This window comes from Balaenoptera ricei, chromosome 14, assembly GCF_028023285.1.
Source record: "Balaenoptera ricei isolate mBalRic1 chromosome 14, mBalRic1.hap2, whole genome shotgun sequence".
Lineage (NCBI taxonomy): Eukaryota > Metazoa > Chordata > Mammalia > Artiodactyla > Balaenopteridae > Balaenoptera > Balaenoptera ricei.
In genome coordinates, this window is record NC_082652.1 from 11,823,474 (window position 1) to 11,851,010 (window position 27,537).

The 27,537-nt window shown below is 46.5% G+C and overlaps 1 protein-coding gene across 8 annotated transcripts in view; it reads left to right on the top strand.

Annotated features, from left to right (window-relative positions):
• Window positions 1-27,537, top strand: part of KSR2 (kinase suppressor of ras 2) — a 430,186-nt gene that overhangs the window by 233,167 nt on the left and 169,482 nt on the right. The gene's annotated exons all lie outside the window — the stretch shown is intronic.

Consider the following 27,537-nt stretch of genomic DNA (forward strand, 5'->3'; position numbering starts at 1 on the left):
GAGGATGTTTCAGCAGTTCGAGTGAGCCATTCTCCCTCATCTGAGAGATGCCGACATTTGCTCCCTCACTGACAATTCCCCTCATTATGTGGCTTTCTTGTGAATAAATGTTTTCTTCAGCGCAGTTAATAGCGTCCTCAACTAGTTAAGTACACCCAGTGGCAGGAAGCCAATTAAAGCACGGGCAGGCTTTATACATCTCCATATAGCTCCAAGGCATTGGTGCAGCATCATTATTTTCCAGTGACTTATTTTATTTTATTTTTTTTTAATAACAACCAGGCCAGTCCTGTGCAGGAAAAATAAATAAGAAAGGCAATTTAGTGCTTACTGTTGGTTGCATTTCATTTGCATTTCATGAAAGATCTCACTCTGCCATGACGCTAGTTCAGATCATGGCTGGGGAGGCAAAGTGGTAGGTGGGGAGCTTGGGAGGTGAGTAGAGGGAGCGAGGAAGATGGTCCAGCCCGTGGGCTCTGGGATCTGATGTCCCGCCGTCAGATCCTACCTCCACCACCCTGTCGCTGTATGGCCTTGGGTGAGTCACTTAGCTGCTCTGTCTCCGTCTGTAAAATGGGAGAATCATAATACCTACTTTACTGGGCTGTTGTGAGAATTAAATGAGATAATACACTGACAGTACTCAGCAAAAGGGTAATCATCTCTGACATTTTACGTAAAAGCGATAACATGGATTTGTTCACAGGCATGTGTTGAGTGCCTAGCACATGCCAGGCACTATCTTAGGTGCTGGTTATAAGCAGAACAGAACATCCAAAGGCCCTGTGGCTTGGTGGGGAAGATAGACAATAGGTGCATAAACCAGTAAATATGCACAACATCAGGTGATGTTTCCTGTCATGAAGAAGCTGAAAGCCAAGATAAGGGGAGGGAGAGTGTGGGGAGGGGTCTGCCGTTTTAGACGAGGTGGATGGGACGGCCTTACTAACAAGGGCATGCTTGAGCACAGAACTGAATGAAATGATGGAACAAGCTGTATGGATTTCTGTAGGAAGAGTGTTTCAGGCTAAGGGAACAGTATGTGCAAAGGCCCTGAGGCAGCCGGTAAGACTTGATGGTCCCAGTCAGGAGGCGGGCAGAAGATCAATAAATAAGAGGTAATATAACGTCAGGTGGTGCTAGGGGAAAAATAAGGTGGGCGAGGGGACAGAACGTGGCGTGGGAGTCTGCTGGAGGTCTTTTGAGGGGGGAGCCATCAGGGAAGGTCTCTCTGAGAATATTGATATCAGGGCTGTGTATGTTCTAGAGAGCTAATAGTTGGGAGCGGGTCTGCAGCATCCTTTTTACCCTTCCATGTTGAAGGTGCTTGTAATCTCAGATGGAGGGAAGTGAGAATTAAAGAGTTCAAGCCTATGGGTTTCCAAAGAGAAGGAGTGCATATGGGTCCCTCTGTTCTGGCAGAAGGAGAGCAGCTTCCTTTTTTGTTTTTGTTTTTTAATATTTATTTATTTATTTGTCTGTGCCAGGTCTTAGTTGCGGCACGCGTGATCTTCGTTGCAGCATGCAACTCTCAGTTGCGGCATGTGGGATCTAGTTCCCTGACTAGGGATGGATCCCAGGCCCCCTGCCTTGGGAGCACAGAGTCAGCCGCTGGACCACCAGGGAAGTCCCGAGAGCAGCTTCCTTTGTTCTCTGTGCTGGTGCTTTCCAGTGGAACTTGCCAACCAGCATGGTGCAAAATGATTTAAAGGTGCCTTGAAGTATTGACCAGCTCAGTCCCTTGGGGGCCTGTTGCAACTGGCCCCCCCATCTGTTTATCCCAGTGCACAAGTTGTGTCACTTCCTGCGTGTACCATGAGGTGAACATGATTCAGGAGCCCAGCTTGCCATGTGCCATCTCAGGAAACCCTCCCGGCGACCTAGGGAGGAAGGTGCTGCTGTTAGTCCCATTTTACAGGTGTGAAGGCTGAGGCTCTGTGAGGTGATTTCCCAGGTCCAGTTTCTTAGGTGTTTTCTTGACATCAGGTGGACCTGGCAAAGGGAGGTCCTGGATGCCCTTGGATGTCTGGAATGGCTCATTAGTTCCATACTAGCCACTCACTAGGGAGGATTGGAGCTAGAAGGACCCTTTTGGGAATGGCACTCTCTAACCCAGTCCAGTCCCTTGATAAGAGTGAGTAAGCAGGCTCGCTGAAACAGCACAGCCGCTCAGCTGCAGAGCTGGGTTCTGAATCCCATTCCGCGTCCTGAGCCCACAACCCGAAAACCTTCATGATACTGCTTCCAACAGTGCTAGGATACAGGTCATACCTTCCTACGGAAGAGAAACCCCAGGTGCAGCGAAGCCAATTCCAAGCTTGTCTGACTCCAAATCTGCATTTTTCTTGGCATCTAGTGCGAAACTTAGCTGTCAGGGCAGCTCAGGTAATAACGGGACAATTATTGCCGTGATCACTTCTGAAAGTTTGTACAAGCTTGCTCCTGAGAAATCCACTCTCCTTTAGGGTTCACTGTCCACTGCTTTTCTTATGATCCAGATAATGCGTTGATCATGGGTGGAGTGGGATCCCGACAAAACCCAAGCTGGGGCCCAGCAGCCTCCCCAGGGTGGCAGGTGGCAGGTGGCACTGTGATATACTTGAGCAGGTCTGGGTTTTATGGCTCCTTTGCCAGTGGTCATAAACTTGGCATTGCTTTTGGTACTTGGGGAGCCCTGAATCTCCAGTGAAGTTGGGTCTGAGCGGGTGGAGAGCACACAGCTAGAGAAGGTATGTAATAGCTGTGGAGAAGGCGGAGGGGCCTGGACTGAGCTGGCTGATGGCTTCTCTCGCGGTGGAGGCTGTGAACTTTCACTCGCACAGCTCAGCTTCCTTTGCCCAGAAAATGGCACCGTGGCTCTGCGGCGAACCTCGGCAGTCCTCCCTTTGGTCTTCTTGAAGAAAAGCAATTTCCTCTCCAAGCATCTCTCTTTCTCTCTCTTCCCCCACAGGACCCTCCTCCCCAGCTGTCATCATTGTGTGGGTTATCCACTTGCTAATTTTTAAAAACTGTGATAAAATACATATAACATCAAATTTGTCACTTTAACCATTTTTAGGTATACGGTTCAGTGGCATGAATTGAACATTATTCTGCAGCCATCATTACCATCCATCTCCAGAGCTTTTCCCATCTTCCCAAACTGAAGCTCTGTCTCCATTAAACTCCCCATTCTCCCCTCCCTCTGGCCCCTGGAAACTCCCATTCTACTTTCTGTCTCTATGACTTTTTTGAGGAACTGCCATATTGTTTTCCACAACAGCTACCATTTTCCATTCTCACCAGCAGTGCACTAGAGTTCCAATTTCTGCATATCCTCAATGCATTTGTAGGTCCCCTGGTTAACCCTTTCACTCCTTCTTCCCTTAGACAAAGTTCAAGGGCTGAGTGATGACCCTTCAGCCAGTGTAGACCAAGGAATATGAAATTGGAGGAAAATAATTTATTAAAGAAGCAAGAGCAGAGTGGTTTAGCCCAAGGGCATAGGACTCCGAGAGGGTCTTCTTGAAGCCTGAGTTTACTGCTCACAGGACAGATGACTTGAATAAATGACGCTCCCCTGTAAGTCTCAGGTGTCCCAGCTAATCAGTGGGGTAATTGCAGGACCTGCTTTCTAGGGTCAGGAGGGTTCCATGAGACTGTACATAGAAAGCATCTAGCATAGAGTCTGATGGGAGATAAGCATTCTGGGAGTATCCCTAGTGTGGATGGAAGGCATTTATCCACCCAGGATTTATCAACCACCTATTTATGCTTGGCCTGGGAATTCGCAGAGACACCTACTATCTATCATGTTGGTTGCTTCTCAAGGCCCGGGCTTTGAGATGCAGGGGTCCTTAGAAGCAGCCACTCATCTTCAGTGACCTAAGCAATCTCTAGGTCAAGAGGGGAAGAGGAAGTCTAGGTTTTTGGAAAATGAGCTTCTTCCTCCAGGAATGTTGTAGAAAGTTGGCCCCATCCTCTGGGCTTCCATAGAGCGTGGATTGGGACTCATTCATTGCCCATAGGTGGCTCATTTTATGTTGGTTCTTACTCTGGAGCATCTCGTATATTCTTCTTTTTTTAATTATTATTATTTATTTATTTATGGCTGTGTTGGGTCTTTGTTTCTGTGCAAGGGCTTTCTCCAGTTGTGGCAAGCGGGGGCCACTCTTCATCGCGGTGCGCGGGCCTCTCACTGTCACGGCCTCTCTTGTTGTGGAGCACAGGCTCCAGACGCGCAGGCTCAGTAGCTGTGGCTCACGGGCCTAGTTGCTCCGCGGCATGTGGGATCTTCCCAGACCAGGGCCCGAACCCGTGTCCCCTGCATTGGCAGGCAGACTCCCAACCACTGCGCCACCAGGGAAGCCCCTCCTATATTCTTCTTTAAGCAAGGCCACAGCAGGCACTTGGCATTTATATCACACTGTGTGTTCCCCTTTATTTTTATTCATTGTTTTCTGTATAACTTCTTGTGGGAGTCCATCTTGGCTCCTCAACTAGATTAACAACAGCTTGAGGGCAGGTGCCTCTTCATATATTCTGCCCTATCATTCAGTAAGTATTTGTTCAGCTAATGAATGGACGGTATGACTGGATATGGCCTCTGTTTCCTTATCTGTAAAATGGGGACAATAGTACTAGTACCGACCAAGGGGTGTTTGGAAGAATTAAATGTATTAAGAGTACACATTGAGTTCTTGGGAGAGTGGCTGGCAAGTAGAAAGCCCTTACTAAATGTTATTTCATAGAGATAACAGTCTGTTTGCAGTATACTACAGGGCTCCAGGGAGTGGCGATGGTTAATATGATAGTTAGGGAGAACGTGACACAGTCACCAAGCATCCATTAAGTGTCAGGTACGTACCAAGCTCTTTACACACATCACCTCATTTAATCATCACGACAGCCCTGGGAGAGGCACCGCCTCCGTCCTCACCGTAGAGATGACGTGGAGATGTGGGGCCCTTGGAGTGACAGCTGGGACACGGCAGAGCCGGCATCTGGCTGCCTCCAGCACCGGGAAACATGTTCATTTTCCCCTTTCCTTTCTCAGTCTAATTCTTCTTCTTCTCCCTACTGTTTCATATCCCACTATGCTGAGTATCTCATTTGCACAACAGACACTTTCCCTTGAAGCGAAACAAGAAGTAGGTGGGTGATATCGAGTTCTTTCCCTCCTGCCCGAGGCCAGGACCCATGGTTGTTCTCAGGACTTTATGATGCAGCTGGTCTCTTTTGCTGAAAGAGCCCCTGAGTGCAGGCTGAGAAATAGTAAATGGTATCCCTCTTCCCTGAATTATTCAGGACTGAGTGCAACTCGTCAGAAGCCACATGGCCTTCGTGCTTGCTTGCCTGTGGCCCCTTCTCAGGGGAAAGGTTCTTTGCGTGTCACGGGCACCACCAAGCCCCACTCTTGGCTTAATCGGAATCAGCTTGACCATCTGTGCCCTCATCACATGCCTCTGAGCCCCTTTTCCTCTGCCAGAGCTGTGGGATTTGGAACCTGTCAAGAGCAACTCTTCTCCCCTCTGCCTGCCCGGCTGCTATTTGCCCTGGGAGGTGATCACAAAGGGTAGATAACTAAACAGGAGCTTAGGAGCTATGTGAGCCCAGGTTCAAGCCCCTACTTTCCCATTTCCCAACTGTGTGACTTAAGGGAAGCGAAATAACCTCTCTGAGCCTCAGTTGCCTCTTCTGTTCTGAAATGCGGTAGAGGGCTGGGTTCCCCAGGAAGCAGGCTCTGAGCTGGAGTTTAGCACGGTGAATGTTTATTATGGAATGCTGTGGGTATCCACCCCTGTGGGAGGGAGGGGGCAGATGTAGGATCAGACAGAGGGGGAAGTCGAGTCATGATGGAGGCCAAGTGACAGCCTCAGCCCAATGACCCCACGGGAGCTTGGGGGCTGAAATGTCCAACTAGAGTTGGCTTGAAATGGGCCTACGTGGCCAGACCATTACAACTTTGCCTTGATGGGTCATTGGATGAGGGCTGCCCCCGGGAGGTATGACCTTGGGTGAGGCAATCCCTGAAGGGCAGCAGGGGCAACAGGTCCTTCCTGAAGGCAGATCTGGGTGATACCTCACAGCATCTAGCACACAGGGTACATGGCAGTCTCAGCTTCATGGATTTGTTATGAAGATTCAGTTTTGAAAGATGCATGTAAAGTGGTACAGCACTTGGCCCATTGTACATGCTCTATAGATGTGAGTTACTAATATTGTTCATGTTGGATGCAGCCCAAATCCCCCATCTTCCATAAAACTTTCCTTGATTTCTGGAGTTGGAATGAGCCCCTCCCACTCCCATCCCCCACCCACTTCTGGAGCAGTTAGATGTTTATGTTATTTCCTGCTGGATTTAGAGGTTTTGGCAAGCAGACCTGCAGCTTACTATTAAATTTTCAGTGCCTGCACATTGTAGACCCTCAGCTTGTTGAGTGACGGGATCTCCAAGAGCCTTTTGTGCCACCGTGGTATCCAACAGGCAAGGAAACTGAGGCCCAGAGAGAACAACAAATGTGACCCGTCACGGAGCCAGTTGGTGACAGAGACCTCCAGGTCCTCCGGGTCTCCTGTGGTCCACACTTCCTCTTTTGCAGTCACCCTGCCTCCCCATTTTTTGGGTTCCATGCTTTTTTAAAAAAGTATTTTAAAGTAACGTTTGCAACATTGAGATTCAGATAACATAAAATGAACCATTTTGAAGTGAACAATTCAGTGGCATTTGGTATGCTTGCCATGTTGTGCAACCACCATCTCTGTCTAGTTCCTAAATATTGTCATCACCCCAAAAAGAAACCTCGTACCCATTAAGCAGTCACTCCCCATGCCCCCTTCCTCCAACCCCTGGCAACCACGAATCTGCTTTCTGTCTCTGTGGACTTGCCTATTCTGGACATTTCACATAAGTGGAATCATATGATACATGACCATTGGTATCTGGCTTCTTTTACTTAGCATCATGTTTTCCAGGTTCATCCACGTTGTAAATCTTCATTCCTTTTCATGGCTGAATAATATTGCACTGTATGGATATGCCACAATTTGTTTGTCCATCCATCCTTTGATGGACATTTGTGTCATTTTCACCTTTTGAATGCTGCTATGAACATGCACGTACATGTATTTGTCTGAGTACCTATTTTTAATTCTTTTAGATACATGTCGAGGAGTAGGGTTGCTGGGTCATGTGGTAATGTTATGTTTAACTTTTTGAGGAACCATCGAACTTCCGTGGCAGCTGAGCCATTTTACACTCCCACCAGCAATGTGCAAGGGTTCCACATCCACATCCTTGCCAACACTTGTTATTTTCCTTTTTCAAAATTTTTAGCCACCCTAGTGGGTGTGAAGTGGTATCTCATTGTGGTTTTAATTTGCATTTGGCTAATGACCAGTTTGAGCATCCTTTTATGTTTTTGTTGGCCGCCATTTGTAGATCTTCTTTGGAGAAACATCTATTCAAGTCTTTTGTCCATTTTATAATTGGATTGTTTGTCTTTTTGTTCCATATTCTCTTTTGATCCACATTCATCATGTCTCCTTCTCTTGAGCCCCCAACCAGCCTGGTTGTAGCAATAGCACCTTGCAGAGGTGAAGGAGCACAGACTTGCAGCCAGCAGGGTCTGGGTGGAGTGCCACCTCTGTGGGCCCTTGGGCAAGCAGCTTCCATTCTCTGAGCCTCAGTTTCCTCATCTATAAAATAGGGACACGGTCCTCTGTCTCCTACATGGGCTCTAAAGATTGGAGGTAATGTAGGGGAAATGTTTATCCAGTGCCGAGCATGGGGAGGCCCCCAAAGAGATGGTAACCCTTTTTATTAGCTTGAATTTTACTCCTGCTCCTCAATTTAATTTGCAGCTCATGGCTTAGCTCATGACATCTGCTATCTTCCTGGTTGCTTTTGCATCCACAAGCGATCTGGGATGGACACTGTAGATAGTGATGGAGACCGCCATACAGCTTAGGGATTCTGTACCGAAGCAAACAGGGGGCAGGAGGGGGCCTTTTGCAACATCTTGATGTGATGGCTCTCTTTGCACCCAGCACGGCCTTTGGTGGGCAGCTGTCTGTCTCTGTCAATCTGCCAAACCTCTCCGATACGTAATTCATCTTGATGCTGCAGTCACACTGAAGGCAGCAGAACCCAATGGGCTGGTGAGTTTGCATATTCAGGAGGAAGAAAGGAGCCTCTTATTTAGTTTCCCAGGTGCCTTTGGCTTAAGGTGAGGGCCAGTGACTCAGTGTCTAGTGCTGCAATCTTTCTTTGTAGCAGTGAGACACCAGGTTGAGTCATTTCCCAAAGACTTAAAGACCGTACTTGACATTGCTCCCCTAATCTGCCAGTTGAGACGCTAATTGCCCTTGATTCCAGGGCACTGCAGAACAGAGTGTCCAAAAATGCAGCAATTGTCTTGCTACTTTAAAAATCCACTTGCACAGCTTCCCATCTCTCCTCCCATCCCCTCAAAAATACAGCCCTGATTCTTTTGAAAGTCACCTTGTGGCATTGTCATCCCATGTCGGCCCCCCCCCCCCTTGAAGCCCTGTTCCTATTTTTGAGAGAAGGTTTGCAGATTTTCCTCCGAATCAGAATCTGCTTGCCTGTGGTTGGAAAACACTGCCTGGCATTTAGAGATGCAGTTTCCTTGGAGATGGAAACATCTGCCTGCAGATCTGGGGACCTGCGTGACAGGAGACCAGCTTTTGTGCCTGGCGGGAACTGGAGAACAGGTCTCTAGATGTGGAGCCATAGTCCTGTTTCTCTTTTTCTAAGCCAGCCCAGTGCCACATAGTGAGACCCCTTTGATGTGGTAATGTGAGAATAAGAACTGAATTTTTTTTTTTTTAAGATCTCTGCCATTTAATTAACCTGTATGCTGATATCAGTTAGTTCAAGACATTTAAATGAGTTAACACACAGCCAAATTCCCTTTATATCTGCTCATGTCAAGGGCTTAGGGTAATAGTTGACTTGTTTGTTTTCTAGGTTAATAGGGAGAGGCTGGGTTTCATTCATTCTTCCAAATACTATTTCTTGAGCTCCTACTGTGTGCCAAGGTCTGCTCTAGACACTATAGATGTAGCGATGAACAAAACTGTCATGACTCTGCCCTCCTAGACCAGAGGTCACAAAACTATGACCTGTGGACCAAATCTGGCCCACTGCCTGGTTTTGTAAAGAAAGTTTTATTGAAACACAGCTTTCCTTCTGTCCTTCCCTATCTCCCTTCTTCCTCCTTTGCTTTATTTCTTTTCCTTCCTTCTTCTCCCCCTTCATTCTTCCCTCCCTCTCCTCCTCTCTCCGAACTTCCTTCTTCTCTTCCCTCCCTCCTTCCAAATTACACATTACACTCACAGTAAGCATTTTCACTGTAAAAGCTTCACATACATAGTCAAATGTGGGAGTTCCTCTAACTCTGTTACTCCCACTCCTTTCTTCCGGTTCTTATTCTATGACCTTAAATACATCACAGGAATAGATAGTAAATATATTCAAACATTATGCAAATGTATCTATACATATTTATGTTTATATATATTTATATTTGTAGAGATGAGCTCACACTAGACGTGTTGCTGGGCAGTTAGTTTTCTTCATAAATCGGTGTGTCTTGGAGTTTCCCACATCTTCTCGTGGAGAACAGGAGTTGGCAAACCAGGCTCTGGGCCAAATCTGGCCCACTGCTTGTTTTTGTAAATAAAATTTTATTGGGACACAGCCTTGCCCTTGTGTTTATGTGTTGCCCAGGACGGCTTTTGTGCTTCATTGGAGAGTTGAGTAGTTGCAGTGGAGACACCCTGGCCTCCAAAGTCTGTAGTATTTACTATCTGGCCCTTGTAGAAAAAGTTTGTTGATCCTGGCTATAGAGCTACCTCATTCTTTTTTTTTTTTTAATAAATTTTATTTATTTATTTATTTATGGCTGTGTTGGGTCTTCATTGCTGCACACGGGCTTTCTCTAGTTGCGGTGCGCGGGCTTCTCATTGCAGTGGCTTCTCTTGTTGTGGAGCATGGGCTCCAGGCTCACGAGCTTCAGTAGTTGTGGCACACGGGCTCAGTAGTTGTGGCTCGCAGGCTCTAGAGCGCAGGCTCAGTCAGTAGTTGTGGCGCACAAGCTTAGTTGCTCTGTGGCATGTGGGATCTTCCCAGACCAGGGCTCGAACCCATGTCCCCTGCATTGGCAGGCAGATTCTTAACCACTGCGCCACCAGGGAAATCCTACCTCATTCTTTTTAATGACTGCATAGTATTCTGAAGTGTGGATGCATTGTATTTTATTAAATCACTCCCTTATTAAGACATTTCCTGCTTTGCTCTCTGTACCTACTCCAATGGGGACCCACTAAACAGGGCTGACCCTGCTGTGCCTCAGGTTTGACATAAATACTGGACTTTTCTAATGGGGAAGGTGGTGAAGCCTGAGCCTTCAACACTGGCAGCAGAATGGGCTGTGTGCCTTTTGCAGTTGTGTCCCCGTGGCTGTCCTGGAGAGTGTCTTTTGGTGATAGCTTTCCTCCAGCCCTGGCCTGGCCTAAACTCTCAGGCCTTGAAGTCTGGTTCTTGGAGAGCCTGAGCAGATGCTAGCAAAATGAATGGTCCTTTATTTCAGAGAGTTAGCCTGTGCCACACCTGCCAGTAACGGTACAGACCACTGTCTTTGATGTGGAATTACCAGGCAAGGCAGAGGTTCTCAGGAGTGTGGAGGTGGCTTTGGAAAGCTTGTTAACACACAGATGTCTGGGCCCCAGCCCAAAGGATTTGAGAAACTCTGGAGTCAAGAGTCTGACATAGTGAAAAATGGAAACTCAGCTTTCGTGGTCTCTCTCAAGGATGCACTAGGGGTCTTGGATTGCAAACAACGGAAGCCAACCCTGGCTGACTTAAGCAGAGAATGGACCTACCTACACGGAAGATTCTGGGGTAGCTCTCAGGATCCACTGGAAAGCTCAGAAAGGAGCAGGATCCAGGGTGTCTTGGAGGCTCTAAGTAGCAGGAATGACTTGAAAGGTTGTTTTGGGGGTGAACCACCAGTAGATCAACCGAGCTTTAAAATTTTTTTCCATTATGTGTCACGCCATTCAAGATTCACGTTCCCCGGAGAGATTCCGATGGGCCTGATTTGGCACCTGGTGACTTGGGATGGGCAACGTCTGTCCCCTGGCTGACACCCCCAACAAGATTGTGCACAGAGGAGAGAGAATTCCCCCCAAAAGTTGGGGGGGGATGGTGAGTGCTAGGTGGTCACAATCAAATGTCCACTGCAAAGCAGCCAGACAGGCCATTGACTAAGATTAAATACCTGAGTTGTGCTGAGCAGGAAGAAATCCGTGGGCAAGCACATTAAGTTACAATCCCTGGTGGGCCCGCCCTCTGTATTATTTGATCCCCAATGGACACATTTTGTATCATAACAAGTCACTGTTGGATGCAAAAGTTGAAATCGGGTGGAAGGCCTTGGTATGAAAAGCAAAACAAAACGCTGATTTCAGACAACAGTGTTCAAACTCACATGGAAAATGTTTCAGACTTTCTTCTTAGAGTCACCATAGGAAAGTCATGACTTCTTGGAAATTCCGCACCACTGGGATCATAGCGCTGAGGTTTCATAGTGCTCACGCTGACTCATTTCCCCCCACAGAAGCAAGGGGCAGACAGGGGGTCTGGAGAGGTTATCCCACAGTATAAATAAGAAGGCTCGAAGACTCACAGATTCTGACCCACCCAAGGTCACGCCGTAAGTCTGGAGGAAAGAGGGCAGCATCACAGAACCATCACAGTGAGGATGGATGAGCTTTTAAGGATGATCTGCTCTAAGCCCTCATTTTACGAGTGGAGAGGCTGAGAGCCTGCTGAGGTTAAGCGGCTGGCCCCGAGTACCCAGCCGGCCCCTGTACTGTCTGAATCCTTCCCAAGCCCTCAGAGCTAACACATGCTGCTGTCTGTCTCACAGACTCTGATGGACGCATTTCAATGTGGATCTCATAGAACCACCAGACTGAAATATGTGCTTTTTAGGCATGTCTGTAAAGATTCACTCCCAATTAATTTTCCCAGGGTAAAGGAAGCTTCTTTGAAGAGTTCCATAGGAGGCAAAATGCTCATGGTTTCCCTGAAGAAACATTTCCAGCTGACCTCTCGCTTTGCAGAGAGAAGGCTTTTTGCTGGCTCACCACTGGGCAGACAGTTGTCAATTCTGCCTTTGCTTAGGACGCTGACCCCAGGTGCTTTCATGGGGAGATATCAGGGTGTTAAGAATCAATGTGACAACAGACTCCGTGCCCCAAGCAAATTCAGGTCTTAGGGAGGCTGCAGTGTATTTTAGGACCAAGAGCACTGAGGTCAGACAGAACAAATTTCAAGTCCTGGCCTCTGCCCCTTACATGCTGTGTGACCTCAGGTGAGTGGCTTAGCCTCTCTGACCCTCTGTTTCTTCATCTGGAGTGGATGATGCCCATCTTAAAGACTAAAATGAGCTAATACCTATAAAGTGCTTAACACCAGGCTAGGCTCATAGTAAGAGCTTAATGAATGGCATCTCTCACGATGAGAGCCAAGATACCTGGACTGGAAATGGACAGAGTCCACTTAGCAAATCCCTGCTTTGAAAGGAAGGGGAACCAGCCTCAAAGGCCATAGTGACTTGCTAAGTAATGACAGAGCCAGGTCAGGAGCTCGGCCTCCTGCTTCCCCACCAAGCAATATTAACAACTTAGCACATGGCCCGCCTCGGGGTCACCCTGGACAGGCCACACTACCCCCAGTAGGGTGGGTGTCACGACTGGGAGTAGTGATGCTGCCGAGTTTCCCCTTCCTGACCCTTTCCCTCTCTGTCTCCTTTAGGGTTTCTGATTTTAGGGGATGTTTAGTTAAATGATTCCCTGCCCAGGGGGAGGCCAAGAGAAGGGAGAAGAAGCCAACAGCAGCCATCACTTTTTGGGCTTATGGAAGCCTGCCCACATCCTACTGGCCCCAAGGAGACAGCAAGAGCAGACCTTTGTACCAATTTATCTTGGAAATTGTCTTTTCTTCAGGCCAGGGGAGGGGGAAGGAAACCTAAAAGAAAACATCCAGCCACATGCCTGTGAAATCTCTGCCTAAAATCAGTCATCCTTTTTAATAATGAGGGCTGTCATGAGCCTTGGTTTGGTCGGAAATGATGGCCTGTGTAAATATTTGGTCTGTAACTGATTTATGGGTTGGGGAACAAAAATATAAGATTAGTTCCTAATCACAGGGATGCAGGAAAATCAGCGGGCCTGGATGCCGGCGCAGATCAGGCCTGGAAGGCAGAATTGAGGATGGCTGTCTGGGTGAGCTCAGATGGGGTGAGGGAGGCTGGAGAGGGAGCCGTGGGCTTCTGGATTATTCCGTGGGGCAGAAGCAGTGTTGCCTGTGTCCAGGTCAAAAACTGGCCGAGATCAGCAAGATGCCCAGTTTGCAAGTGTAAAACTGGTTGTCCCTGGCCAGCCCTGAAATCAGCCACTTGGACAGCGCCAGGCCTGCACAGGCACTGCTGTGAAACGGGAATATATGCCATCAGCTCTTGCAGTGGAATCGACAGAGCAATTAGGAATTGACTTTGAAGTCAGTTAAATCTGTGATCACACTCTGAGCCTTTATTGAGTTGTGTCTTGGGTACATTAGCTGTGGAGAACCCCAGTTACCTTCACTGCAAAATGCGGGTAATAATCGTTCCAAGTCCAATGAGATAATGTGTACGGAGCACAGCGTCTGACCCCCAGCATCTCAGCGAGACCAATCTTACTGCTGACATCAGCAGTCCCATGAGTACTGGGATTCAGACCCTGCCCCCCCACCCCCAGGTGGCTGATTCGGGCTCTTACCTTTCCTGCAGGCTAACCACTCCCACAGCCACTGCATGCAGCAAACGCCTCCTGTTAGAAATAAATATATAGGGTGGGTGCCAGCCTGGTACCCCCCCCACCCCTGGCATCAAGGCAACGTGGAGGCACTGGAAGGCTACCCCTGCCCCCGACTCACTTTCAGGAGGAGCCCCCGAACACTCAGGTGATGAGACAGTGGGCTCACTTGGACTTTCAGACATTCATTTCATTAATTGAGCTCTTACTATATGCCAGGCACCGTACTGGGCCCTGGGGATCCACAAAGAGCAAGTCAGACACAATCCCTGTCTCCCCGTCCTTCTGGTGCTTCCACATGGGTGGGAGAGGTCCACGTTCAACAAATAATATAATTAGAAAAACAGGTGTGTATTCCAAAACTGTGGCTGGAGCTGGAAGAAATGTCTAGGATCTGTGACAAGACCCAGTTAAACCCAGGAGGGGTGGGGTCAGGATGAAGAAAGGAAGAACACCAAATAAAGTCCAGGTGGCAGGATGGTAAGCTCTTGGGGTGAGCCAGGCGATGGGAAGTGGGATTCAAGGGTGAAACAAACCGAAGGGCTGGTTTGTTTCAGTTTTCCTACCTTCAGGTAAGTCCAGACCCTACTAGGACAGGGGTGGGCAAGCTGTGGCCCACATTTGGCCCAGGGCCTATTTTTATGGATAGCTTTATTGGAACATGCCCTGCCCATTCATTCACCTGTTGTCTGTGACTGAGCTTGTGCTACAAGGGCAGAGTTGAGTAATTGCAACAGAGAGCATAGGGCTTGTGAAGCCAAAGATATTTACTCCCTGGCTGTTTACTGGAAGTTTGCTGACCTCTGCAACTGGAACATCTTTCCTTTCCTCTCCTGATCATTTTTTTGTCTCCTGTACTCATCCCGGATCTGAAGCGTGTCTTAGTCGATGGGAGGGGAATGTGTGTATGAGGACAGTTTGCTCTTTCCTGAAATCAAGTCTCGGTAGAAAGTTTGTTGGATATTGAGAGCTGATCTGTTACTGAACAAAGTTTAACCTTAAAAAAAAAATACTATGTATCTGTGCTTAAGACATTTTATGTTTTTCAAGTGCATATTTTTATATATATATATATGTTTGTATATAACATATATATTTATATATAATATATAAAGATACAAAAGTATGCATATGTTTAGTTATATATCATATGTAATATATAGATATAAAAGTATACATATACGTTTAATTATATATCATATATAAAATATAAAAATATAGAGTATAAACATATATGTTTAATTTTGTATGATATATAATATACAAATACACACCATCCATACAATTTATATATTATATATAATTAATATTATATAAAAACATAATATTGTATAATTAAATATATATGTTTAATTTCTAGGAATCTATAAACTACCACATTTTAATATCTGTCGACTAAATCTGAGATACCAGTTACCAGTTGACTGGTACCAGCCATTTGGGAAACAAAAACCCATTTCAAATTTGATCTTCAATTTAAAATTTGAAAAAATAATGAAACATCATTGAAATATTAAGTAACAATTGAGCACATTATTCCATGCCCATACCTCTGTTTTCTAGAGTTTTTTTTTTTTTTTTAATAAAACAAAGAGGAGAAATTCAAGCAAAAAATACAGTATGCCATTTAAAGATTATCTTTTATTATAAAAGAATACTCCTGTTAGTAAGTTCAAAAGGCAAAGGAAAGTCTAAAAGTAACAAAGTACCTGCTCTGGAAATCCCTGGCTGCCAACTGCCTCTTGTATAACCTTAGACGTGAGTGTATCCATCTAAGACTGGGGGTCCGTATGACACACCGACTTAGGAAGCATCTCCCGTCTCTTCCTCTCGCCTTCCTCATGTTGAATTGGCCAGCAAGTCCTGGGAGAGCTGAGTCCCAAATACCTCCTCTCCCTCCACCTCCACAACTTAGACCTTGGTCCAAGGCGCCACCATCTTTTGCCTGGGGGCCTCCAACAGCCTCCTGTCCGGATCCCCTCATCCCATTCTTGCTTCCACCACAGGTCAACTCTCTACTCACTGGGCAGAGTGATCTCTTAAGAACAGAATCAGAGTTCATCACCTTCCTTCTTAAACCTCTCCAGCAGGTTCCCATTGCTCTCACAATCAAACCCCCTCTCCTTACAGTGGCCCCACTGTCTCTTTTCTCCTCCCTCACTGTGAGGTGACCTGCCCTGGCCTTGACCTTCCCTCACTGCCTGGTCCCCTCTCCTTCCAGATCTTTGTAAGTCTGGCTTCTCCTCGACATGCAGGTCTCAGCCTAGATGCCATGTCCCCAGACAGGCACTACCACCCAGTCACTACATCCTCTGATTTTAATTCTCCATGTAGCTCTTATTATTAACCAGTATTCCCTTATTGTTTCATCTGTTTGTCTGTACCCTCACCAGGGTACCAGCCCAGGGAAAGCGTGGCTCTTGTCTGCCTCCTTCATTGCTAGAGTCCAGGCACCTCATTGTTCTAGGAGTATTTTTTGGATTCATGTTTTTCATTAATATATATCTTTCTTTTTAATTTTTTGAAAAAATTATTTATTTATTTATTTATTTTTGGCTGCACTGGGTCTTCGTTGCTGCGTGCGGGCTTTCTCTAGTTGCGGCGAGCAGGGGCTACTCTTCGTTGCAGTGCGTGGGCTTATCATTGCAGTGGTTTCTCTTGTTGCGGAGCACAGGCTCTAGGTGTGCGGGCTTCAGTAGTTGTGGCTCACGGGCTCTAGAGTGCAGGCTCAGTAGTTGTGGCGCATGGGCTTAGTTACTCCGCGGCACGTGGGATCTTCCCGGACCAGGGCTCGAACCCGTGTCCCCTGCATTGGCAGGCGGATTCTTAACCACTGCGCCACCAGGGAAGCCCTAATATATATCTTTTAAAGACACAAATGAGGTCATACTGTATACATTGTTTATTTATTTGTTATTTTTTAAATGTTTCTTTATTGTGGTAAAAGTCACATAATATAAAACATACTATCCTAGCCATATTTAACTGTACAGTTCAGTGGCACTAAGGACGTCCACATTGCTGTGCAGCTCTCACCAGCATCCATCTCCCGAATTTTTCACCTTCCTAAACTGAAACTGTGCCCATTAAACACTAACTCCCCATTCCCCCTCCCCACCCCACCCTCACCTCCCGGCCCCTGGCATCGACCACTGTACTCTCTGACTCTATGAATTTGGCTATTCTAGGTATGTCGTATAAGTGGAATCAAACAGTAATTATCTGCACCCAATTGTCTACATTGTTTTGCCTTTTCCTTCACTTAATAATAAATATTGGTCTTCTCGCTATCGCGATTCTTTTAAATCCCTACACAGCTCCATCAAATGGAGTTACCATTTAATACCATTTAATGGACCAGCCCCCTATGATGCATGTTTTAGCTATTTCCAGTCTTTTTGCAAAGCAGTTAATTTTACTATTGGGAGAGGAAGGGTGAACATCAGAGAGGAGAGAGAGATGGGACGGAGCAGGTGCTCTGATAGCAGAGCAGTGGTCACCTCACCCTGTAAATGCCGGGAACAGGGTTGTTTAGAGCAGCAGAGTCCAAAAGGAGTTTCAGTGATGATGGAAATGTCTGTGTCTGCTGTGTCCACCATGGTAGCCAGCAGCCACGTGTGACTTCTGGGCATTTAAATTGTGGCAAGTTGAGACTGATGAACAGAATTTAAAATTTTGTCTTACTGAATTTAAATTTTAGTAGCCATGTGTGGCTATGGCTACTGTATAGAACAACACAGATTTAGGCAAAGGGCTTAGTCTTACCACTCAGGGATGTTGGCCATTGCCTGACCCTGGATGATTCAGGCCACCGTGACTGGGCCACAGGGAGAGAAGGGAGTAGGAAGGCAGAGTGTTCATTATTTAGATGCAAAGGTCAAGAGAGACGCTGTCACTTGAGGGAAAATAAATCCCAAGCAGACTCTGGTTCTTGTCAGGATTTTTTTATTTTATTTTTTTTGTGATTAACATCTGTGGGCAGGGAATCTAGAACAGGGATTGGCAAACTTTTCCGGTAAAGGGCCCCTTTGTGGGCCATACAGTCTGTGCTGCAACTAACTCTGCAGTTGTCAAGCTAAAGAATTAACAGACAATGTGTAATGAATGGGTATGGCTGCGTTCCAATAAAGCTTTATTTACAAGAACAGGCTGAGAGCTGGATTTGGCCCAGCGTTGGCACATAGTTTGTCAGCCTCTGGACTAGAAGAATCTGGCTGGATCTGCCCAGTTCAAACCAGCAGGCAGCTTCCCAGAGAACAAAAGGAGAGCAATGCCCCAGGCATAACTCAGGGTTTCTCACATTTGGCTCGCCCAGCCAGGGTACAAGGCAGCGTGGATGACCTACTTCCAGTGAAAGACGATTTCTGGTGGGTCACACCTGAATCTGGGATTCCTGCTGTGCTTCGGTGCGATACCCACAGCCATGAAGCAGGTGTGGAGCACACTCCCGTTTTCTGGCCAGGTCTGTACTGGTGCAGAAGTGACACACAAGGTGGGGCTGCTGAGAACAGAGGCTGGGCTCCTTTTTATGCCCCGTGGTGTCTAACACAGTGCATTGCACTTAGAGTGTGCTTGGGTGGCCTGGGCCGAATTTGTAACCAAGTGCCATATCATCTCTGTGAGCTTCAGTTTTCCCATCTGTAAAATGGGTATGACCATAGAACCTTCTCCACAGGGCTGTGGGGAGGATCACATGAGTTCCTGTGTGTTCAGGGCTGGTATCTGGACTGCACTGAGTGCTCAGGGCATGACACAGATGCACGTGCTGAGCTGTTGATGGCAACCTAGAGGCAGATGGTTCTGGAGGGCTCAGAGCTGGTCATCCTCGGGCCGAGCCTTTAAGGATGTGCCGGAGAGAAGATATGATAGGGTTCTAGGAGAGTGAAGGCATGGAGGAGCTGAGGTAGAACTCATTCGAGGTAAGAAGCGACAAGGAAAACAGAGTTGACGTCTCGTGCCTTCATGAAGTAGGAAATCGACTGGAAATAATACAGATTCATACCAAGAGGGTGGTGCCGGGCCTCACGCCTCACAGATCCCTTTTATCTTGTGTGATCCTTTCCACACCTTGGTGATAGCCCTCTTTGAGAAACAAGGAGAAAGGCTCAGAATGGGGAAACAACTTGCCCAAGACCACACAGCTAGCACAGGGGGAGTGGGACCTCCATCCAGGACTGTTTGACTCCCAGGCCTTGATGAGCACATCATTGTATTGTCTGCTGTCCTCATCCACAGAAAACCGGCCTGCACACTTCAGAGGTGTCTTGGAGGTTACTTGGATCACTCCTAAGAGCCACATTTGCCCCCAAACCAGATTCCATGACCTGGGAACCATCTTCCTCCCAAGCCAGATCCTGTGTCTTGGGAGCTGGGCTTGGTGGGACAGAGGCAGGTGGCATCTCTTCTCTGGCACCTTAGCAGTTCTGTTTTATACTTTGGGGAAACTCTGCTTTGGTTTTTGCAAGAATCTGTTCCCCAGTCCAGATCTCTGTGTGACCGAGGTGGGAAGGAACCCACATGTGTCTCATTTAGAGAACCCTTGAATGCTAACTTCTAGTACATGATGAAGATGTCTGGGTCCAGGATCCTGAGCTTTGGGGAAAACCCCCTCGCTGGTGCTGGACTGGGACGGTGTCACATGTAGTTGTGGGGATCTGGGCTCTGGCTTTGGACAAATTGAGTTTGAATCCTGGTGCTCTCTGGACTCAGTTACTTCATCTGTAAAATGGAACTGCCCGTGAGGCTTGGTGATAATATTCACTTGTGCATTCATCCAGAATATAATTTCGGGGGCACTATGTATCAAGCATTCACATTGGTGAACAAGATTGAGATGGGGCTTATATTCTAGTTCTAGAATATTCTAGAGAGCAAATGAGGAAATTAATATACCACTAGAATAAGAATTTCATAAAGTGACCAGTCTCAAGTCCATTCCCTAGTGACTACTCTGTCAAAGGCAGTGGGTGTTTCTCTTCTTTTAGTGTTAAAATTAATCTGAGTGATGCCGAGGGATTCCCTTAGCATATAATAGGCACTGATGGTGAGAGCCTAGAGGGGTCCTAGGAAGAACACAGTGGAGGGAAAGGGCTGCCTTGAGCAAGCATTCCTCGCCGACCCTTTTCTCTGGATGCCTTTGAAAATCCTTTTGTAACTGCCCTTCTTCCAGGAAGGTTCCTGCCTCCCCCGTCTGGTGTCATCACCCCAGAGATGGGTCAGTGTGGTCCTCAGACCTTCATGTGCTTCTCCCGAGGCAAGAAGTCCAGGGTAAAGAGGAATTGTTTGGTCCTCTTTGTGGATACTTATCCATCTTCTCTTGATTTTGAGTCCTGACCTACTTCCACATGGGACAGACTTTGCCTATAAGGAGCCTCAGTCTGTGTCTGGAGGAAAAGAAATTTCTTGGCAAGGGACAAATGTGAGAAGAGCTCCCTAGCTCAGGTGCCAGGTACTCTGTGAGGCATTGAAATCCATTATTTCATTGGATCTTCATACAACCCTGTGAGGTAGAGGCATTAGTAGGCATTTTTACAGGTGAGGACATTGATGCTCAGAGAGGTTAAGTGACTTGATAAAGGTCACACAGCTAGGAAGGGGGAGAAATATGCTTCCTGTATCACTATTATTTTTTATTGCTATTATTTTTTTCTAATTATAGTAAAATACACATAGCATAAAATTTACCATTTTTATTTTAAATTTTATTGAAGTATAGTTGATTTACAATGTTGTGTTTAATTTTTGCTGTACAGCAAAATGACTCAGTTATACATATATATTCTTTTTCATGTACTTTTCCATATGGTTTATCACAGGATATTGAATATAGTTCCCTGTGCTATACAGTAGGACCTTCTTGTTTATCCGTCCTATAAAATTTACCATTTTAAAGTGTACAATTCAATGGCATTAAGTACATTTATAATCTTGTGCAACTATCACCACTATCCAGTTCTAAAACTTTTCCATCACCTCAAATGGAAACCCCAGACCCATTAAACAGTCATTTCCCATTCCCCCTCCTGCCCCCAGCCCTGGGCAACCACTAATCTGCTTTTTGTCTCTATAGATTTGCCTATTCTGGATATTTCATATAAATGGAATCGTCATATGTGGCCTTTGCATGTGGTTTTTTTTCACTTAGCTCATGTTTTTGAGGTTCATCTACATTGTAGCATGAATCAGTACTTCATAATAGTGAATAATATTACATTGTCTGGATAGACCACAATTGGTTTATCCATTCATTTTTTGATGGACATGGGAGTTGTTTCCACCTTTTGATTATTTGAATAATGCTGCTGTAAACATTGTGTACAGTTTTTGTTTGAACACCTGTTCTCAATTCTTTTAGGTATATATCTAGGAGTAGAATTGCTGGGTCAGATAGTAATTCCATGTTTAACTTGTTGAGGAATGAATCATCCGACTGTTTTCCACAGTGGCTGCAGCACATTCCCACCAGCAATGGAAAAGAGCTCCAATTTCTCCACATCCTCACCACCACTTATTATTTTCTGACTTCTTGATTATGGACATCTTAGTGGGTGTGAAGTGGCATCTCATTGTGGTTTTGATTTGCATTTCCCTAATGACTAGTAATGCTGAACATCTTTTTATGGGCTTGTTGGTCATTTGTATATCTTCTTTGGAGAAATGTCGATTCAAATCTTTTAATTTTAATCTCACTTTTTAATTGGGTTGTTTTTTTTACTGTTGTTTTAAAAAACTTTTTGTAAGGCATAAGTTTAATTCAGAAGTAAAGTGCACAATTTTTGTGTACAGTTTGATGCATTTTTATTTATCAATCCACCCAGGTGACTGTCACCCAGTCAAAACAGAGGACATGTCGAGCCCCCAGAAGGATTCTTGGTTCCCCTTCCAGTTAGTAACCTCCCCAAAGAAAATCACTCTTCTGGGGTCTCTCACCATAGATTAGTTTTGCCTGTTCTTGAACTCGATGTAAACGGAATCATAATGGACTCATACAACATAAAACTGTTTTGTGGCTGGCTTCTTTGGCCCAACACTGTATCTTTGAGACTCAGCCATATTATAGTATAGCAATAGTTTCCTCTTTTTCATTGTCATGCAGTAGTCAAATAAATGAGTATATTGTGATGTATTTATCCATACTACTATTGATGGACATTGAGATTTTTCCCAGTGTTTGCCCATATGAATGACATTGTCACGAATATTCTTACACAGGTCATTCTGTGGACATGGGCGGTCATTTTGGTTAAGGACATAATACCCTGGGGTGAAATTGTTGGGTCAGAGCGTATCTTCAGTTTCAGTAGATACTGTCAAATTGTTTTTCCAAATGGTTGTTTCCATTCACAATCTCACCAGAATTTTATGAGAATTCTGGTTGCTCTGTATCCTTGCCAACATTTGGTGCTGTCAACTCTATTTTAGCCACTCTGGTGGGACCTATACTAGAATTTACTTGACATTTTTTTTTCGGCCAAGGTCTCTTCCTCCATCTCCTTTGTTCTTCCTCATCTCCTTCTTCCTCTTTTTCTTTTCCTTCTCCTTCTTTCCTTTCCTTTTCTCCCTCTTCTTTTAATTCTTCTTAGTGTATTTTACATAAGGCTGTATACTGTGAAAAAACTGCATGAAATTATGGATTTGGTGTGCAAAATCAATATTTCAAATTTCAACTTTTAAAATACAAAAATGGCATCCACGTGTCATCTAAAAGCATTGCCTGTTCCTCCATACCTGGGGAAATGCAGCTTCTGTTGTCTGACTGACTCATCAGTGCTCCTTTTTTTGCCGGGGCCCCTGTTGATTCTTGCCATGCTCTGGGCATGCCTAAGGCAGAAATGAGGGTTGTCACCTGTGGCCAAGGACCACAGTGGATTCTCAATAAACATCCTCCAGTGTTAGGCTTTTCTAAACCTCCTCCTTCCCCAGGCTCGAGCAGCTGAGCCGAGGGTCCCTAAGTACTCCCCCCACCTCCACCCCTTCTCACCCAAGAACTGGTGTTATTCTTTGGTTTTGAAAAGGGTCTTTCCTGGAGACCTCCTCTTGGGTAATCAGATCAGGCCAACTGCAAAGGATTTAAATGGCCCAGTTTGAGAAGGAGGGGCAGCTCACGCAGCTCCGGGTTAGACCAGCTGGCATTTTTTTCCTGTTTGGGCAAATGGCTACTGGATTAGCACTTTGCTGCCCAGGGTGGTGTGTGAGAATGTGTGTTTGTGCCTGTCCTTCTGCCATGCCTGCGAGGAGACTCCCTGTTCCCAGCCCTGTCATTTCCTGCCGATCGGCAGGGCCAGATGCCCCAGACCCCGTTAATGATATGCTGAGGGGTTTGGCTGGTGAAGGCTTTCAAGTGCAAGGGGACACAACCCCACCCTTGAGGAAGCTGAGGGGCCGTGTGAGCCAGCGGCTTGGCTTAGCTCAAAATCCAGCAGACTTTCGGGAGAGGAAACGGTGCAAAGCTTAAGCATCAGTCTGGGACTTCCCTTGGCAACCTTTGTGATGAAGGCTCTGAGAGGCTAGCTGGCAAATGGGCATCGATCAGGAGCCTTATGAGTGCAGAGCTGTCTGCCAGATCCAGACAGAGGTGGCCAGAGGCTGGCGAAAGAAATAAGATGCATCTCCGCCCTCAAGGAGCCCATATTTGAGAATTAACTGGGAAGATGCTGATAAACAGTCCTCCTGACTCACAGATCGAAACTGGGACACAGTCCTTTAGAATTCCCCGCCCTCCCCCCTCCCCCCAGATAGAGGATGTCAGGTCGTAGCCTGAGCTGGGGCACATGGACGTGGTTGGGAGTCTGTGGACCCGGCATCTGATCTTGGCTCTGCCACTGTGGCGTGCCTGCTTTGTGTTAGGTGCTGGGGATAGATTCTTCCCTTGTGTGGGGGGGGGCACAGGCCATGGGGGAGACAGACATTCAGTAACCACATAAGTAAATGCAGAATTCACATAGTGCTGGGAGCACATGTAGCCTAGAGATCTGACTAGTTCTGAGGATTGGGGACAGTGTCTCTAAGGGAGTGATGCCTAAAGGTGAGTAGGTCTCTACTAACAGGATGGGAAATAGCACCCCAGGCAGAGGGACAGCATGTGCAAAGGCCCTGAGGTGGATGACAACTTGGTGTGATCAAGGACCAGGGAGATGACCAGCGTCAGAGTGTGACAAGGTGATGGTAAAGAAGTTGGAGAGAGGATGTTGAGGGTGCTGTGAAGCTTTTGTAAGCCATGGGAAGGGAGAACAATGGAAAACCTTTGGAAGTTTTTAAGCTGAGGGTGACATGATACAATGTACCATTTTTAAACATCACTTTAACTGCTGGGTAGAAAATACATTGTAAAGAATTAAAAGTCAGATGGTGTTATTCAGTCATTAAAAGGAATGATGTTTTGATACATGCTACAACATGGATGAACCTCAAAAACATGACGCTAAGTGAAAGAAGCCAGACGCAAAAGGTCACATATTGGATGATTCATTCCATTTATATGAAATACCTGGAATAGGCAAATCCTTAGAGACAGAAAACATTAGTGATTGCCAGGGGCTGGAGCAAAGGGGAATGGAGAGTAATGGTTTCATGGGTAGAGGGTTTTCTTTTGGGATGAGGAAAATATTTGGGGGGGCTAAATAGAGGTAGTGTTTGCACAGCATTGTGAATACTTAATGCTACTGAGTTGTTCACTTTAAAATGGTTAACTTCATGTGAATTTTACCTCAATACAAAAAAAAACAGAGCAAAGGGAAACAAAAGTGGGATTAGGATTTTAAGAGGCAGGAGCAGCAGTAGCTTAGGTGAGGGAGGAAGGTGGCTTGGTCCAGAACTGTGGGCTGGAGATGGAAAGTAATGAACCAATGTGAAGCGGTGAGAATTCTCAGGATCCTTTTCGTTCAAATAGGCTATGCAAGTCAGGAAGGTTGGAAGAACTTTTCTAGATGCCAACATTGGACTAGGCCTTTGCTGTACCTGGTAAAACAAGCACATTTTCCTAGGCACGGTTTGTGGTCCAGCCTGCCATGTCAGAGAGCTCTTCCAGAAAGCGGCATGTCCACCCGGTGCTGGTACAGCCCCAGAGGATGGAGCTGCCCGTGCCAGTGTTTCATTTTGCTGCTTTCCCCAGAATTGGCCCCATTTCCAGAAAATACATTTATGTAATAGATATCTAATATCCTGTGAAGATCATGGAGAGGATGTTCTTCTTAACTGCATCTGCAGGATATACTGCAAAATATCCACTAAATTTTAGTCACAGTCATCAGACACAGTCGATTGTGTCTGTTTTCCCCTCCAAGCACGTCTGGGTAATGAGCACAGATGGTAAAGGTGAATCCTACATCCTGTCTACAAAGGTTTCCTTGGTGGGTGGGAAGCGATACAGAATTTCCTTCCACTTTCTCTGATTAAATAGCCATTCACCCTCCCACTTTCTCTTCTTCCTATCCTCTCTTCCTCCCTTCTTTCTATCCATCTTTCCATCCTACCATCCTCTCCTCCTTCATTGCATCCATCCATCCATCACCCTTTCATCCTTTGACCTTTTCACCCTTCCATCCATCCATTCATCCATCCATCCATTCTTCCTTCCATCCATCCTCCCCTTCCCCATCCTTCCATCTTCTCATTCTCTCTTTCATTCTATCCATTTGCCCTCCCATTCTTTCATCTTCTCATCCTCTCTGTCCTTCATTCATTCCATCCTTCCACTTTTCACCCTTTTCCCCTCTATCCACCCACCCATCCATCTATCTATCCATCCATCCATCCATCCTTTTATCCATCCGTCTGTCCAACTAACATTTATTTATACACACCCCTTCTCTGCTCCATCTGTAGCCGTGAGTGAAGCAGCACTGAGCTACTATTACACTTGTGCTGGGTTAGACTTGCTTCTTCTTTTTATTTTATTTTATTTAAAAAATTTTTTATTGAAGTATAGTTGATTTACAATGTTGTGTTATTTTCTGCTGTACAGCAAAGTGAATCGGTTACACATATACATACATCCACTCCTTTTTAGATTCTTTTCCCATATAGGTCATGACAGAGTATTGAGAAGAGTTCCCTGTGCTATACGGTAGGTCCTTATTAGTTATCTATTTTACATATAGACTTGGTTCTTCTTGTACAAGGGATCTGGCCTCATCACTTAGTGGCCCAGTGCCTCAAGGCTGCCGTCTGTGTTTGGGAGATCATCATGGTACCTATTGCTGCAGGGTTTGACTGCATCCTCTTCATCTGCCAAGGGTCGTGGTGAGTTGAGGGAGCTGTTGGGTGTTTCAGGTGAAAAACATGGCTTGGCTTCAGTTTTTGGCTTCTTCAAGGTTAAGCCCCTGCTATACAGACAGCCAGTTTAACCTGGTCATAGTGACGTTAACATCAGGTCACCTGAACCCTCATTCTGTGCTGGGCCCCGTGCCAAGCACATGATCCCGTAGAATCGTCATCCATCCTTCTTAGGTAGGTGCTGTGGTTTCCCCCATCGTCCAGGTGAGGACACTGAGGCACGAAAAGGTGAGATCACTTTCCTGAGGTCACAGTCAGGACCCAGGCTCCAAACTCCCTGACCCCAAAGCCTGCGAGTGTAACTCCTACATTACACTCCCTCTGTGTAGACGCCTTTGTGACTCTCCACCACTGGACGCTCGTGTGGAATGAAATGCCGCCACCCCCGCTGCCTGCTCTTCTCCAGCCGCGGTCGGGGTGAGCCGGCCATCGCGTGCTGCTCTAGCAGGAGGCGCCTTCCTGGGCCTTGCTGCAGACCCCCGCGGGGATGAGGAGCAGGGCTGCCCGCGCGGGCGCTGCGGGGGGCAGCTCTGCAGGCACACTTGAACTCCTTAAAGCTGAGGGGCAGCAGACCTCCTGGTGAGGGTGACTTTTAGGCTGCCTGTGTGGGAGGCCTCTAGTCTTAAATGAACACCCCTTCCTGGGCCCTGCATCCGGATCTGTGAACATTTGCGAGGCAGGTTTGCTTTGGCCACAAGAGGGCGCCCAACTCCTGGCCACACCTGAACAGGGCACTGCGGGAGTTGGGGGTTGGGGAGAAGGCGGTGAGGTTAATTTTGGACCAAACTCTCTTCAGCTGATCACCTAAACTCCTGGGGAAGGGGAGAAATGTTTCAGAACCAGCCCAAGAGGTACATTCTATTCAGCTGGGGCCGAGCTAGGGGCTGAGCGCTCCAACAACAAAAACCACAGGTTCCGACCCTCAAGGAGCTCACAGTCAGGCCTGGAAGATGGAGAATTAAAATGCAGCGTTATGAGTGGCCGTCTTCATCCAGATCGATCATTTAATAAACATTTCGTGAGCACCTACTGTGTGCCAGGCTCTGTGCTGGTTGCCAAAGACGGAGAAACGAACAATACAGAGTCACTGGCCTCAAAGACCCTCAGTCCACTTGGGAGACAGAGCCTAAAAGAACAAATTTGGAAAATATAGGAAAGTGCAGCCACAGAGATATATAGAGAATATTTTAGGAGGATGGAGGAGGAACACCAACCCAAGCTAGGACGAAAGGGGGAGTATCAGGGAAGGCTTCCTGTAGGAAGAACACTCAACCCTGGTTGGGATGGACTGGGGTGTCAAGGAAGGCTTCCGGGAGGAGAGGACACCAGAGTTGTAAAAAAACATATGGGGCCTTGACCCGACAAAGAAGGGGAGGGTTTCCCAGGCCATGGGAAGAG